Source organism: Saccopteryx leptura, chromosome 4, assembly GCF_036850995.1.
Source record: "Saccopteryx leptura isolate mSacLep1 chromosome 4, mSacLep1_pri_phased_curated, whole genome shotgun sequence".
Taxonomy (NCBI): Eukaryota; Metazoa; Chordata; class Mammalia; order Chiroptera; family Emballonuridae; genus Saccopteryx; species Saccopteryx leptura.
The window spans coordinates 65,631,537-65,645,602 of NC_089506.1; the positions used below are offsets into that span (position 1 = coordinate 65,631,537).

The window sequence follows — 14,066 nt, forward strand, 5'->3', positions numbered from 1 at the left end:
CCGGCACGCCCACCAGGGGCAACGCTCTTCCCACCAGGGGGCGATGCTCTGCCGCTCCGGGGCGTCGCTCTGACGCAATCAGAGCCACTCTAGCGCCTGGGGCAGAGGCCAAGGAGCCATCCCCAGAGCCCGGGCCATCTTTGCTCCAATGGAGCTTTGGCTGCGGGAGGGGAAGAGAGAGACAGAGAGGAAGGGGGGGGGGTGGAGAAGCAAATGGGCACTTCTCCTATGTGCCCTGGCCGGGAATCGAACCCAGGTCCCTCGCACGCGAGGCCGACGCTCTACCACTGAGCCAACTGGCCAGGGCCTTATTATTATTTCTTAACCCATTGCAAAATATCACAAAGCAAATTTTGCCAGAAGAGAAAAGAGGATTTGATAGAGATGAAATATAAAAACCCCAATCTTCCACCTCTGGATTAGAGACTTGTGCCAGGAAGAAAAAGTGGTAGGGAGACAAACACTGTGAGATGGATCTCCCAGAAGAAACTCCAAAACTTGGTTGGACAGTTCCATAAATTTATCTCAAGCAACTCCTTTTCTTGTCTCATGGAAGGAATTTGGAAGTTCCACACAGCTTGGAGAGTGATACAGAAAATATCTAAATTCAGAGCATGATAAGAATTGAGTGAACTGAAGCCATGGCCCAAATGAGGCAAAACTCAAAGAAATTTTAGACCATAAAGAAGGGTAATGAAGCCAGTCAGTCAGAGAGCACCACAGAGCCCAACAAAAAGGAGAGTCCCCCCTCCCCTGCCACAAAGTAGACATGTGTTATATTAGTCACAGGCTTCAGAAGCAGATGGAAGGTGAAAACCCAAAGACAGCTTTAGTTGCACGGCAGTCTGTCCTTAAATATTCCACATCAGAGACCAACAGGATCTCTGAGTATTTCACATAGATTAGTGATGATGAGCCTCATAAGTTGTTTAAAGGCACTCTTCTCCAGACAGGGAGACATTATTTAGAAAGGATTGTTGGCAGGAAACATACAACTTCAGAGGCCTAAAATTTTCACCCACAAAGTTTTAAATTAACCTGAAAAGCCTGAATTATTATGTCAGATATAATTAAAACTCAGTTCTCTCCCCACAGGTGTCCCCAAACTACGGCCTGCGGGCCGCATGTGGCCCCCTGAGGCCATTTATCCGGCCCCCCGCTGCACTTCTGGAAAGGGCATCTCTTTCATTGGTGGTCAGTGAGAGGAGCACTGTATGTGGTGGCCCTCCAACGGTCTGAGGGACAGTGAACTGGCTCCCTGTGTAAAAAGTTTGGGGACCCCTGATAGTGGATCATGAGACTGTTTATATACATCTTAGAAAAAATAAAAGAATGTTTCACATGCACAAAAAATGTCTATAATATTCCCCAATGTATGCTTTTATTAATTATTATTATTCATACTTTGTGATCTGTTTTTTTATTATTTTTACCATACTATTTCTGTATCTCAGCTAATTGCTAAGTTAAAACACTTAAATATCCCTTAGAACAATGATTTCCTGTGTGGCCTCTGGACTAATAGTATTAGTATTAGCTAGGAGTTGATTGAAAATGCAAAATAGCAGGCTTCTCTCTACACCGCTGAATGAGAAACTCGTGAGGGTGGAACCTAGATATCTGTGTTTAAAATGTCTTCCATATGGTTTCTAGAAATGTTAAAGATAGACTACCAGAGAAAAAAGTTAAATTTCATTTATATACATTATCTTCAAAATTTCACCAATTAAGGGTCCTCCATTCATTGCTCTGTAAACCAGTTTTGCTAAAATATGAAAAGTAAAAAAAGGATCAAATTCATATGGATGGAAGAGAGGAGGGAGAAAGCTTGCAGGAATGACTGAGTCAACCAGTTTAATTACAGTTCCCTTAACAGCATCCTGGAACAACTTGCAGCACAAAGCAAGAAAAAACAGAATTTGTAACTAGTTAAGATAAATGATCCGAAACACCTTTCACATCCCTCCCCCTCTCCAGACAGGAGGGTTATGTATGCTTACGGACAAAGGAATCATGCACCCTGTAGACACTAAAAAGATATATAAGATGTAAGAAATCTGACTTCAGGGAGCTTGTGTTTTAAAGCCTATTAGGTCATGTTGCTCCAGCAGCTAAGTGAATCTCCTTTCCTTCAGCAAGTTGTCTGGGCATCTTTTGTCCTCCAGGAGTCACTTCCTGCATTCCTGCAGCAGAAGGTGACTTGACTCTGAGTGGTGAACACGCACTGCTATATAAAGATGAGGTATCATAGAATTGTACACTTGAAACCTATACAAATTTATTAATCAGTGGCACCCCCATAAATATTTTTTAAATTGTATGTATTGATTTTTAGAGAGAAGAGAGAAAGAGAAAAAGGGGGTTTGGAGCAGGAAGCCTCAACTCGTAGTAGTTACCTCTCAAATGTGCCTTGACCTGGCAAGCCATGGGTTCCAAACTGGAGACCTCAGTATTCCAGGTCAACGCTTCATCCACTGTGCCACCACAGGTCAGGCATGCCCCAATAAATTTAATAAAACATTTTTAAATAAAATATCAAAGGTAACTTTTAACATTCACATTTTGGAGTTTCAAACAGTCCCCTATCCCTATTCTGATTTAATTAGCATTCTTCAAACTAGCCTGTGCTTAACTAATTTGAGGGAAAATGTCAGGTGATTTATTTCTGTTTGCTCAGATGTCTTTTTTAATTGTGTTTTTGCTCCTTGGAAATAACCATTGTCAAGTTATTTTCCTATTTCCTTTACACTGAGGCTTCTTAATAAATGGTAGTCTGGATGCATTGTCTCTGTCTTGTCTTTATTCTTTTCTCAACACCTTGAAACTCCAACTCTCACTCCACCACTCCACTTGATTTTTTAAGTTTTTCAATGTCTTATTAAATTATAAACCACTAAACCAATACATTTTGGCCTCGATTTAATCACCTTCCATGTGGCATTTGCTACTTTGCTCACATTCTTCAAAGAACTACTTTTCCTAGGCTTTCACTTATATTTTGAACTGTTCTTTCTCAGTGTCTTAAATATGTTCTCTGTCTAGCTCCACTTATGAAATGGTAGCATTCTTTCAGGCTATGTTCTCAACCTTTTTTACTTCTTATTTTAGCTAATGCCATTGAGTGGCCCCATATAACCTAGAGTTTTATTATTTGTGCAGTGAATGATTTCAAAGTCTTTATTTGAGGTTCTCACCTCAAATATCCAAATATCTGAAGCTTACTGTATATATGCTTATAAAATATCTATGTTTTATTTTCAGTCATTTATTCTAAAAATATCTATGTACTATCTCTGATTATAAAGTTCATTTTTTATTTTAGAAATATATAACATAAAACTGAAAGCATAGGTCACAATACCCAGAAATAACCAGTCTGGGTACACATTCCTGTATCCCTTGCTTTGAAAGCATAATGTTATATATTTTTTCACCTGAAATGTGATTTTTTTAGAACCCCATAGTGTTTTTATTACACACATGCAAAACGCTGTAAATACTTTTGCATAAGCTTTAAAACAAGTAAATTAGACAATTTTTGCACAGGAATCTCCTTTTGACTATTATATACACTTGGCTGCATTTTAATTACAAAGGGAATGTGTAGCAAAACAGATCTTTCAGGTTCAAAGCCAGAGCAACATTACCCTTGAATTACTGGATATAGTTTTCCATAAATATATTTTCCATCTAGGAACCAATATACTAACTCTAGAAAAACAGTAGAGAGATGCACTGTGACACTTAGTGAAAATTCACTTTTGAAATGGACGTGTGGTTTCAAATTATTACCTCATTTATATGCATCTTAAATCAAGACCATTGGAAAACTATTTATTCAAATGTCTAAATGTCAACATAAATTTCCTAGGATTACTGATAATCTGCAGAGTATGTGAGTGTGTGTGTATGAGTATATGTGTGTGTTTATATTAAAAAAAATAGGCCTTGGCCAGTTGGCTTAGTGGTAGAGCATTAGCCCAGCATGTGAATGTCCCTAGTTTGATCCTCAGGGCACACAGGAGAAGTGACCATCCTCTTCTTCTCTCCTCCTCCTCCTCTTCTCCTCCCACAACCATCGCTCAGTTGGTTGGAGCACATCAGCACCAGGCACTGAGGATGGCTCCATGGAGCCTCTACCTGAAGTGCTAAAAATACCCTGGTTGGGAGCACAGCCCCAAATGGATAGAGCATCAGCCCCAGATAGGGTTGCTGGGTGGATCTCAGTAAGGGCACATGTGGAAGATGTCTCTCTATTGCCCCTCCTTTCACTTGGAAAAAAAGAAACTATAAAAAATAAAAATGAAATAAAAAAATAACAACAAACAAAATAAAAACAGGCTCATAGATACAGAGAGCGGACTGATAGTTGCCAGAAAAGAGGCATTTTGACTCAGTGAAAAAATTGAATGGATTAAGATGTACAAATTAGTAGTTACAAAGTAATCATGGGGATGTCAAGTACAACATAAGAAATATAGTAAAAAATATTGTAATAACTAGTTGGGTACTGGGAATATTGGAGAGAACAATTTGTAAAGAATGTACTTGTCTAACCACTATGGTATACATCTGGAAAATAATACAAGATAATATTGAAAATAAATTGTAATTGAAAAATAAAAATAAAAAATAAAAAATTTACAAAAATAATTTTAACTACAAAGTAAGGATTTTATTATTTTTAAAGTTTTAACTGCAGAAAATTAAGTATAAAGCATCTAGTCCCTGACCAGTTGGCTCTGTGGTAGAATGTCTTCCTGGCTTGTGAAAGTCCTGGGTTCAATTCCCAGCAAGGGCACACAGGAGAAGTGACCATTTGTCTCTGCACTCCTCACTTCCCACCTTCTCTCTGTCTCTCTGTCTCTCTCTCTCTCAGGTTGATTGATTTGAGCAAGTTAGCCCCAGGTGCTGAGGATGGCTTCATGTCCTTGCCTTAGGTGCTAAAATAAGTTGGTTGCTGAGCAATGGAGTGGCAGCCCCACATGGGCAGAGCACCCCTGGTAGGAGGCTTGCTGGATGGATACTATTTGGGGTGCATGCGAGAGTCTCTCTTTCTGCCTCCCCACCTCTCACTTAATAAAAATAAATAAATAAATAAACAAACAAATAAATCAATCATCTCAACATAATAGGTGGTTTCTAAAAGCCAAATGTCAAAATGTAACTGAATAACTTGAGCTGTGAAGGCAAATGCTACATGAATTAGCTTAATGAAATGTGGGTCCTTGAATTATAAGCAGTGTTCCAGGAGATATTGTTTGGTTTAAAAACCTTTATAATTTACATTCCAGAACTACTTTGTAACTACCAATTTGTATTTTTTAATCCCTTTACCTGTTCCCTCATTCCCCCAGTGGAAGTAAGTGCTTCTTTACAGTTTGTGCATGAATAGCTTGGGCTTAAAATTAGTCTCCCTTTAATTAGAGAAAAAATTTAAATATCTCTGTGTGTCCTACCTGATTCAGTACCAAAAAAAAAAAAAAATGTTTTTTTTTTTAATTTTTGCATGGTTCCAGGAGAGCAGCAAAATGCAAAGCAGAAGGATCATTAAGTCAGGTCATTGTCTTGAAAAACTTTTATACTATCTGGAGAAGATGAAGCAAGTGTAAAACAAAGACAGTGACATATAGAATGCAATAATGAGAAAGCAGGATTAGCTCCTTTTGTCACACAATTCCATATTCCTTGAGGAGGAAAGCCCCATCTGAGAGAAATTTGTGTATAACTCTCCTGAGTGTCACTATATAAAGCAAATCATTAGCAACCATGGAACCAGAGCTGACTGCCTCACTTGAGTGCGGAATAGGACCAACGTCACATAGGACCTACTTCCCTATACTTCAAGAAATTAAGTATGACTTGAGTTCCCATTTCACAATTTTTCTCTGCCTCCCCTAATCTGACATAATTTCTAATCCCTGTCTCCAAAACTACAGTTCTTTGTTCTTTGGAATTTATTCTCAATAAGTAAAATTCCTAGAGTCTTAAAACTTTCTAGACTGTTTGCTTTAACTCTACCTCTTTGCCTTTAAAGCACTGGTCCCCAATCTTTTTTGGGCCACGGACTGGTTTAATGTCAGACAGTATTTTCACGGACCGGCCTTTAGGGTGGGACGAATAAATGTATCACGTGACCGAGACAAGCATCAAGAGTGAGTCTTAGACGGATGTAACAGAGGGAATCTGGTCATTTTTAAAAAATAAAATATCATTCAGACTTAAATATAAATAAAACGGAAATAATGAAAGTTATTTATTCTTTCTCTGCAGACCAGTACAAAATGGCCCACAGACCGGTACCAGTCCGCGGCCCGGGGGTTGGGGACCACTGCTTTAAAGAAACTTGAATGGGGCCTTAATTCGCCACTTCCTTTGTGGTCATCTCATTCTAGTGGTGTGGTGTTTGTTTGTTTGTTTGTTTGTTTTTATACCAAAATTCCATAGGAAACACATAGCTGCTATCTTGTACACTATTGATAACTACTAGATGATTAAATCCCTTTTATCTTCCAAAGCTAAAAAATACTTTTGTTTCTTTAAGAATTTTAGTATCATTCAGATAAGCCATTTGCTCATCTTCCTTGTTTTCATGATGTACCACCTTTTACTATCACTCGTTCAATGAAAACTTAGCTCTTGACTCAAAGTTTCACTTTTTCACAGCTGCTATTAATTCTTGGCAACATCCATATTCACATACTTATTTGAGACAACACTTAATTGTTCAGTTTCTTCACTTTCTTAGTACTAATAAAGATTTCCAAAATTTTCTTTACCCATCCTTTCTTATAACAATATTTTGGACAATTTTAATTATCAAAATCTTGACCTCATGTTCAAAATTTAAAATACTAAAAGCCCAGTATTAAAAAATAAAGTTTATTTTAGTTTGCATCTAAAGTACTCTCGGTGCTGCTTTCCTACCACTTCTTTCACATTACATCCTCCCACCCATTAAACCTACCATTTGTTCTTTTGTGTGTGTGTGTGTGTGTGTGTGTGTGTTTCTGAAGCTGGAAACGGGGAGGCAGTCAGACAGACTCCCGCATGCACCCCCACCGGGATCCACCCGGCACGCCCACCAGGGGCTACGCTCTGCCCATCCGGGGTGTTGCTCTGTCGTGACCAGAGCCACTCTAGCGCCTGGGGCAGAGGCCAAGGAGCCATCCCCAGTGCCCGGGCCATCTTTTGCTCCAATGGAGCCTCCGCTGCAGGAGGGGAAGAGAGAGACAGAGAGGAAGGAGAGGGGGAGGGGTGGAGAAGCAGATGGGCGCCTCTCCTGTGTGCCCTGGCCGGAAATCGAACCTGGGACTTCCTCACGCCAGGCCGACGCTCTACCACTGAGCCAACTGGCCAGGGCCCATTTGTTCTTAATACATCTATTATCCATTCTCTCACTTTGTTGCTTTTATTCAGCTGTTTAGAGTCTATGGTGCATGTCATTCCAAAATATGCCACTTCAGCATATTGATTATTTTGGATAAAAGGCACTTAAGAAACAGCAGATGCCAGGACACTCCAACCATTATTTTCCTTTCCAAAAGTATAAGATTACCATATTTTTTGCTCCATAAGATGCACTTTTTCCCCCCTGAAAGTGGAGGGCAAAATGCCTGTGCATCTTATGGAGAGAATGTTTTTGGGGGTTTTTTTTTAGCTGCCACGGGTTCCCAGACAACTAAAAGAGTATTTGAACATTAAAGTTTCTTCTCATCGGTTAATAACAGTGCTAATGGTTGTTAATACTACTGTTGAGTTTACATTGTTGAAATATTATTGTGGTATATTTTATTAAATATTTTAACACACCATTTGGTTGAGAATATTTTTTTTCTTATTTTCATCCTTAAAACTCTAGGTGCATCTTATGGTCAGGTGCGTCTTATGGAGTGAAAAATACCACAACTTCCCCTGTAAACAGTACCCTCCCAGTACCTGAAGGAAGCAAGACATACTTATCACCAAGGACAAGGAATTTGGGGCCAAAATATCTGTCCAAAGGAACCTTGTTAAACGAACCCTTATTTTTCCATTACTTCTGAACCATTTATTTCTCCTAACCCAAACCCTTTGTCTTGTCAATTCTTCACAAATGTATTGTTTCTTTGTCTGAAATGCATAAATGCTTGCTGTTTAGTCACCTCTTTGGGTCTTTATTATCTTCTGAAGGTTCCAATGTACACATAAAAGTTTAATAAAAACTTGTGTGTTTTTCTATTACTCTGTCTTGTGTCAGTTTAATTCTTAGGCCTATTTGAAGACCTTTAGATGGTAGAGCAGAACTTTTTTCCTCCCCTACAAACTCAAAATAATGCCTCCCCCAAGCTTTTGACTAAACGGTTGAATCACACTTCCAAGGAAACACTAGTCTTACTTACCCTTGAATATCTCAAGACTGAAACAAGTTTATAGCACTGTCTATTCATTCCACTATGCCAGTAGTATAATTATTTTCTCATTAATGAGAAAACTGTACCTGTATCTTTTTTCTTCAAATACCTGTTATCCTATCCCCTTCTGCTTTCTCAGCAGATGAGCTTGTCTCACACATGCTTGAGTAAAGGGAAATCATTAGATGCTTAATCTTCTACATTTTACCTATAAAAAACAATCTAGGCAAGGCCACCAATGACTTCCAAGTTGCCAAATCCAGTGTTCTTCTTTCTACCGACACCAGGGTCTCCAAACTTTTTACACAGGGGGCCAGTTCACTGTCCCTCAGACCGTTGGTGGGTTGGACTATAAAAAAAACTATGAACAAATCCCTATGCACACTGCACATATCTTATTTTAAAGTAAAAAAAAAAGGGGGGGGGGAAAATACAATATTTAAAATAAAGAACAAGTAAATTTAAATCAACAAACTGACCAGTATTTCAATGGGAACTATGCTCCTCTCACTGACCAGCAATGAAAGAGGTGCCCCTTCCGGAAGTGTGGCAGGGGTGGATAAATGGCCTCAGGGGGCCGCATGTGGCCTGTGGTGGCGTAGTTTGGGACCCCTGACCTACACAATGCACATTACGCAAATACAGTATTCAATAACGTTGACCTATTGTTCCTGTAAACAAACATTTCTTCTCTCTTAAATTTTGTACCACCAGACTCTCCTTGTGGTCTCTGAGTTTTTTACTTCTTTTTTTTACAAACTCTATGTATTGAAATTCTTTAGGGTTCTGTCCAATACCACTTCATGCTTTTTATTGTCCTCTTAGCTCATCGTTTGTAAACATCCCAGTATGATTTTTACTTCAGTTAATGTAGTTCTGATCTTTTCATATATTCTAGTCTCCTTGTCTTTATTACATTACGTCATATAGGGCATTACACACAGAAGATATATTTGTTTGTTAAATGAAGGAATACACAACTACTGTGACCTCATTACAACAGTAATATTTATTTCTACATGGATAAAAGCATAGAGAAGAGGTTGATGACTTGCTATATCCTGTTTTTTCACAATTTTTAGAAACAACAGGTTTTTAGCTGCTTCTTTTTCTCATTGAGAGTAAACAAATCCTGCTATTGCCCTCCTCTTCCTACTTGGAAGGTGTGACTGGCAGCTTTTTGTTCTCCTCTTGAAATACTGTACCTGTGTTAAAGCTAAAAACACCTTCACCTGCTTTCACTTTGATGATTACAGAGCATCTGACATCATACATTTTGATGAAGCTACTTTCTACCTTATTAGTCCTAGTGCAGGGTAATTTCCTCTGAGAGATCTGCATAAATTGTCAACATTATCTTAAATCTTCAACTACACAGTCCTTCAGGGAACTGATCAGCACACCTTCTCCTACTTGAATACTTCATTTAAATTTCTTATATAACTGTATAGAAATATACCTGAAAAAGTTCAGTAGCTAATGTGTGCCTGGTTATAAGAACGACATGAAGTATAGTTAAATATCATTTTATGTATCCACAATTGAAATGTTGGCCTAATTCACCTACATTTTTCTATTTATTTGAGCAGGATCTTCCTTTTTCTATATCTCTGCTGTCAATATTAAATACACTATGTAGAGTCAAACATGAATGAATTAAAATTTATTTTATTTCATTTCTAATTTTATATTGTGGAAGTTGAAACTTTTACGTATTTTACCTATATTATATTAAAATATAGGTATCTTCTTTTTGGTAGGTATGCAGAGTTTGGCATAATGACTCTCCAAGAGAGAAAGAAAATAAAAATATGGAGCAACTAAAATAAAATTATTTGTTTCTATAAACAAGCTTCCAGATTTACAGCTTAAACTACTTTCTTCTGTAGGTAGAACCATTTTAAATGTATTTTGTCTCTGTTGTTGATCTTCATTTGAATTGATGTGTACTAATATTTTTGTCAAGGTATTTTTTCCTAGGTCTTAGTTCATAGCAGTATACCCAGTTTGTTCATGTAACAAACAGAAATGGTTGCAAATTATTTTAAGATTAGGATATTTTAACATAAAAAATGACATTCTTATGAAACTGTTAGGAAAACTGGAGTGAATGATAAAAGAAGAGGCTTCTCAGACACTCAGGACAGAACCTACTTTCCAAAGGAGCTATAATTCCTGTTCAGTCAGAACACAGGCTGTTAGGAAATTGCCACTGGATTTACTGTGTCTCAAATTAAACCCTCTGTCTACTTTTTTGGCAATGCGGGATCAGAAACCCGCTGCCACCACAGTCATAAGTGTGTCCTGATACACACAAGCTTGTGATAGACACTGGACACTGATTCTGGTCCACTAACAGACAGGGTCACCTCTTCACTCCCAACCTAGATGCAATACAATGGAAAACTGCTTCAGAGAGAATTAACTCTACATTCTTTCTCTCCAGGAGAAAACAGCTAACATAGCAAAAGATTGACTCTGTTTTGTTTCTGCCGTCCAAGGTCAAGTAGAAAGCTGGTTTTAAATTTATGGCATTCAGAGTAGGAAATGAGAGTAGATGCTATGTGAATTGATCAAACCATCTTAGATACTTTTATGAAGAAAACCAATACTAAAAGGGAGCAAGTGTGATAAATCTATTTTATTTATATATATATATATATATATATATATAAAATTATATATATATATATATATATATATATAATTTTTATATATTTTGAAATGAGAAGAGGGAAGGCAGAGAGATAAGACTCCTGCATGTGCCCAACCTGGATCCACCAGGCAAGCCCACCAGGGGGTGATACTCTTCCCATCTGGGACATTGCTCTGTTGCAATGGGAGACATTCTAACACCTGAGGCAGAGGCTATAGAGCCATCTTCAGCGCCTGGGCAACCTTGCTCCAATGGAACCTAGCTGTGAGAGGGGAAGAGAGAGATAAAGAGAAAGGAGAGGGGAAAGGGTGGAGAAGAAGATGGATGCTTCTCCTGTGTGCCCTGGCCGGGAATTGAACCTGGGACTTCCACACACCGGGCCAATGTTCTACCGCTGAGCCAACTGGCCAGGGCTTATTTCAAAAAGTTAATCATAGCCTGACCAGGTGGTGGCACAGTGGATAGAGCATCAAACTGGGATGTGGAGGACCCAAGTTCGAGACTCCAAGGTCACCAGCTTGAGCGCAGATTTATCTGGTTTGAGCAAAGTTCACCAGCTTGTACTCAAGGTCACTGGCTTAAGCAAGGGATTACTTGGTCTGCTGTAGCCCCACGGTCAAGGCACATATGAGAAAGCAATCAATGAATAAGTAAGGTGTCGCAACAAAAAACTGATGATTGATGCTCCTCATCTCTCTCTGTTCCTGTCTCTCTTACCCTATCTATCCCTCTCTCTGTAAAAAAAAAAAAAAAGGTTAAACACAAATATCCCATTTCACAGCTATTATAATTTTGAAATAATTAATATATCAGGTAAAGTATAGAATTATTTATCTATGCTTTGAACTACTATACTAAAATATTTGAATTTCCAGAACTCCCTGGGCTTTTTCTTGCCTTTTATCTTGCACATTAAACTCTTAACACTAACACTGTCATTCTCTTCCTACACCTGTTTTTTTGGCCTACCCTTCTGCTTCCAGAACCCTTTTTATCTCCAGCTTTACTTGTACTTATTCCCTTCTAAATGCTTCCAAAGCTCTCAATGAGCCTGACCAGGTGGTGGTGCAGTGGTTAGAGCATCGGACTGAGATGCAGAGGACCCAGGTTCAAGACCCCGAGCTCGCCAGCTTGAGCGTGGGCTCATCTGGTTTGAGCAAAGCTCACCAGCTTGGACCCATGGTCGCTGGCTTGAGCAAGGGGTTACTCGGTCTGCTGTAGCCCCATGGTCAAGGCACATATGAGAAAGCAATCAATGAACAACTAAAGTGTTGCAACGAAAAACTAATGATTGATGCTTCTCATCTCTCTCTGTTCCTGTCTCTGACTCTCTCGGTCTCTGTAAAAAAAAAAAAAAAGCTCTCAATGAAAATTTCTTTCAAAATACAGATCATTTGTTAACCTACCTATATACTCCAACAGATAATAAAGATTTTAGGGACAGTGCCCTTCTGTATCCAGTGTGATGGTGCAGGCCAGTTTGTTTAAATGCTATTTTCAAGCTTTTTGGTGTCATTTAAATATTAGTTACTTTAACATACTTTCATTATATTCATAGTGTCATATTGCTCATTACTTGTTTTTTTTTATTTTACATTTAAGTGTGTTGAACTGTCAGGTATATCCAGTTTTTTTGTTTTGTTTTGTTTTTTTTGTGTTTTTTTAGACTTAAGAAACTTGAAAGATAAAAGATTTTTCTCTATCCCACTTGGAGTTGCTAAATCAAATATTGTTTTGAAATATAGCTTATTTTATAGTAAAAAAATGTTAATAACTCAAGACAAAATCAAAATTGACCTCCACCCAGAAAATTACCACTATCACCACCACACCTACCCACATCTAAGGAGCAATTTTGAGCAGCAAATCACATGGGTGGGAGATTATTTGGGTAAACTTGGAGGTTATTCAATAAGGCACAAAGTTAAATACATAAGAAACATGTTTTATTAGAATTTATGGCATTTGTTGCATTTCCCTTACCAGAAATTTCACTCCAACTCCTCAACCACTCTAACTCCTACTCTTTGAGGAAAGATTGACAAAATTAATTTTTCTTTGTATGCAGTAAAACTCCAATGATGTTAAGTTTTTATTATCCTCTTAATGTGATATTCTTAACAAAATTATAGGACTTTAAAAAATGTCAGATATTGCCCCTGGCCGGTTGGCTCAGCAGTGGAGCATCAGCCCGGCATATGGAAGTCCCAGGTTTGATTCCTGGCTAGAGCTCACAGGAAAAGGGCCCATCTCCTTCACCACCATTCTCCCTATCCTTTCTCTCTATCTCTCTCTACCCCTTCCACAGTTAAGGCTCCATTGGAGCCAAGTTGGTCCAGGCACTGAGGATGGCTCCATGGCCTCTGCCTCTGGCACTAGGATGACTCTGATTGCAATGGAACAATCACCCAGATAGACAAAGCATCACTCCCTGGTGGGCATGCCAGGTGGATCCCAGTCAGGCACATGTGGGAGTCTGTTTCTCTGTCTCCCCACCTCTCACTTCAGAAAAATATAAGAAAATAAAAAATGTCAGATATTGATAGTAGGTCTTATCGATTGAGTTTTCAAAGCAAAAATATAACTATAATGGATTATTTGTACTTAGGGATTGTTTTTATTTATTTTTGTTTATTTTTCATTAAAATTTAAATATATAAAGTGGCAGAGATGATAATATTGGAAGTTACATGCTACTGGTATCTGGAGAGAAACCATCATAATAGTTACAGTATTATCATTATGGTTTATGTACCATAATCTCAGAACAGGGGTTGCTATAGGGAATGGCAAATATCTTTACAATAGAAAATAAAATAAGAAACATACAACTATCTAAGAGCTAATTATATAAGAACATATTTATCGTTAATAATTGAAGAGCATTGAGAAAGAGAATCAACTGTGAATTATTCTTCTTTTTGCTATTAAAAACAAATTAAAATAGCACAAATTCTTGTTCAAGTACTGAAAATAATAAGCTGTTAGAGGAGAGGGGAAGAGGCCAACAAAAGAGA

General features: G+C 38.2%; 1 non-coding gene across 1 annotated transcript; it reads right to left on the minus strand.

The window, feature by feature from the left end:
• Positions 1-231: 231 nt before the first annotated feature.
• On the minus strand, positions 232-307 carry TRNAA-CGC (transfer RNA alanine (anticodon CGC)). Its single transcript has one exon. It is a non-coding gene; the product is annotated as a tRNA-Ala (tRNA).
• Positions 308-14,066: the final 13,759 nt, after the last annotated feature.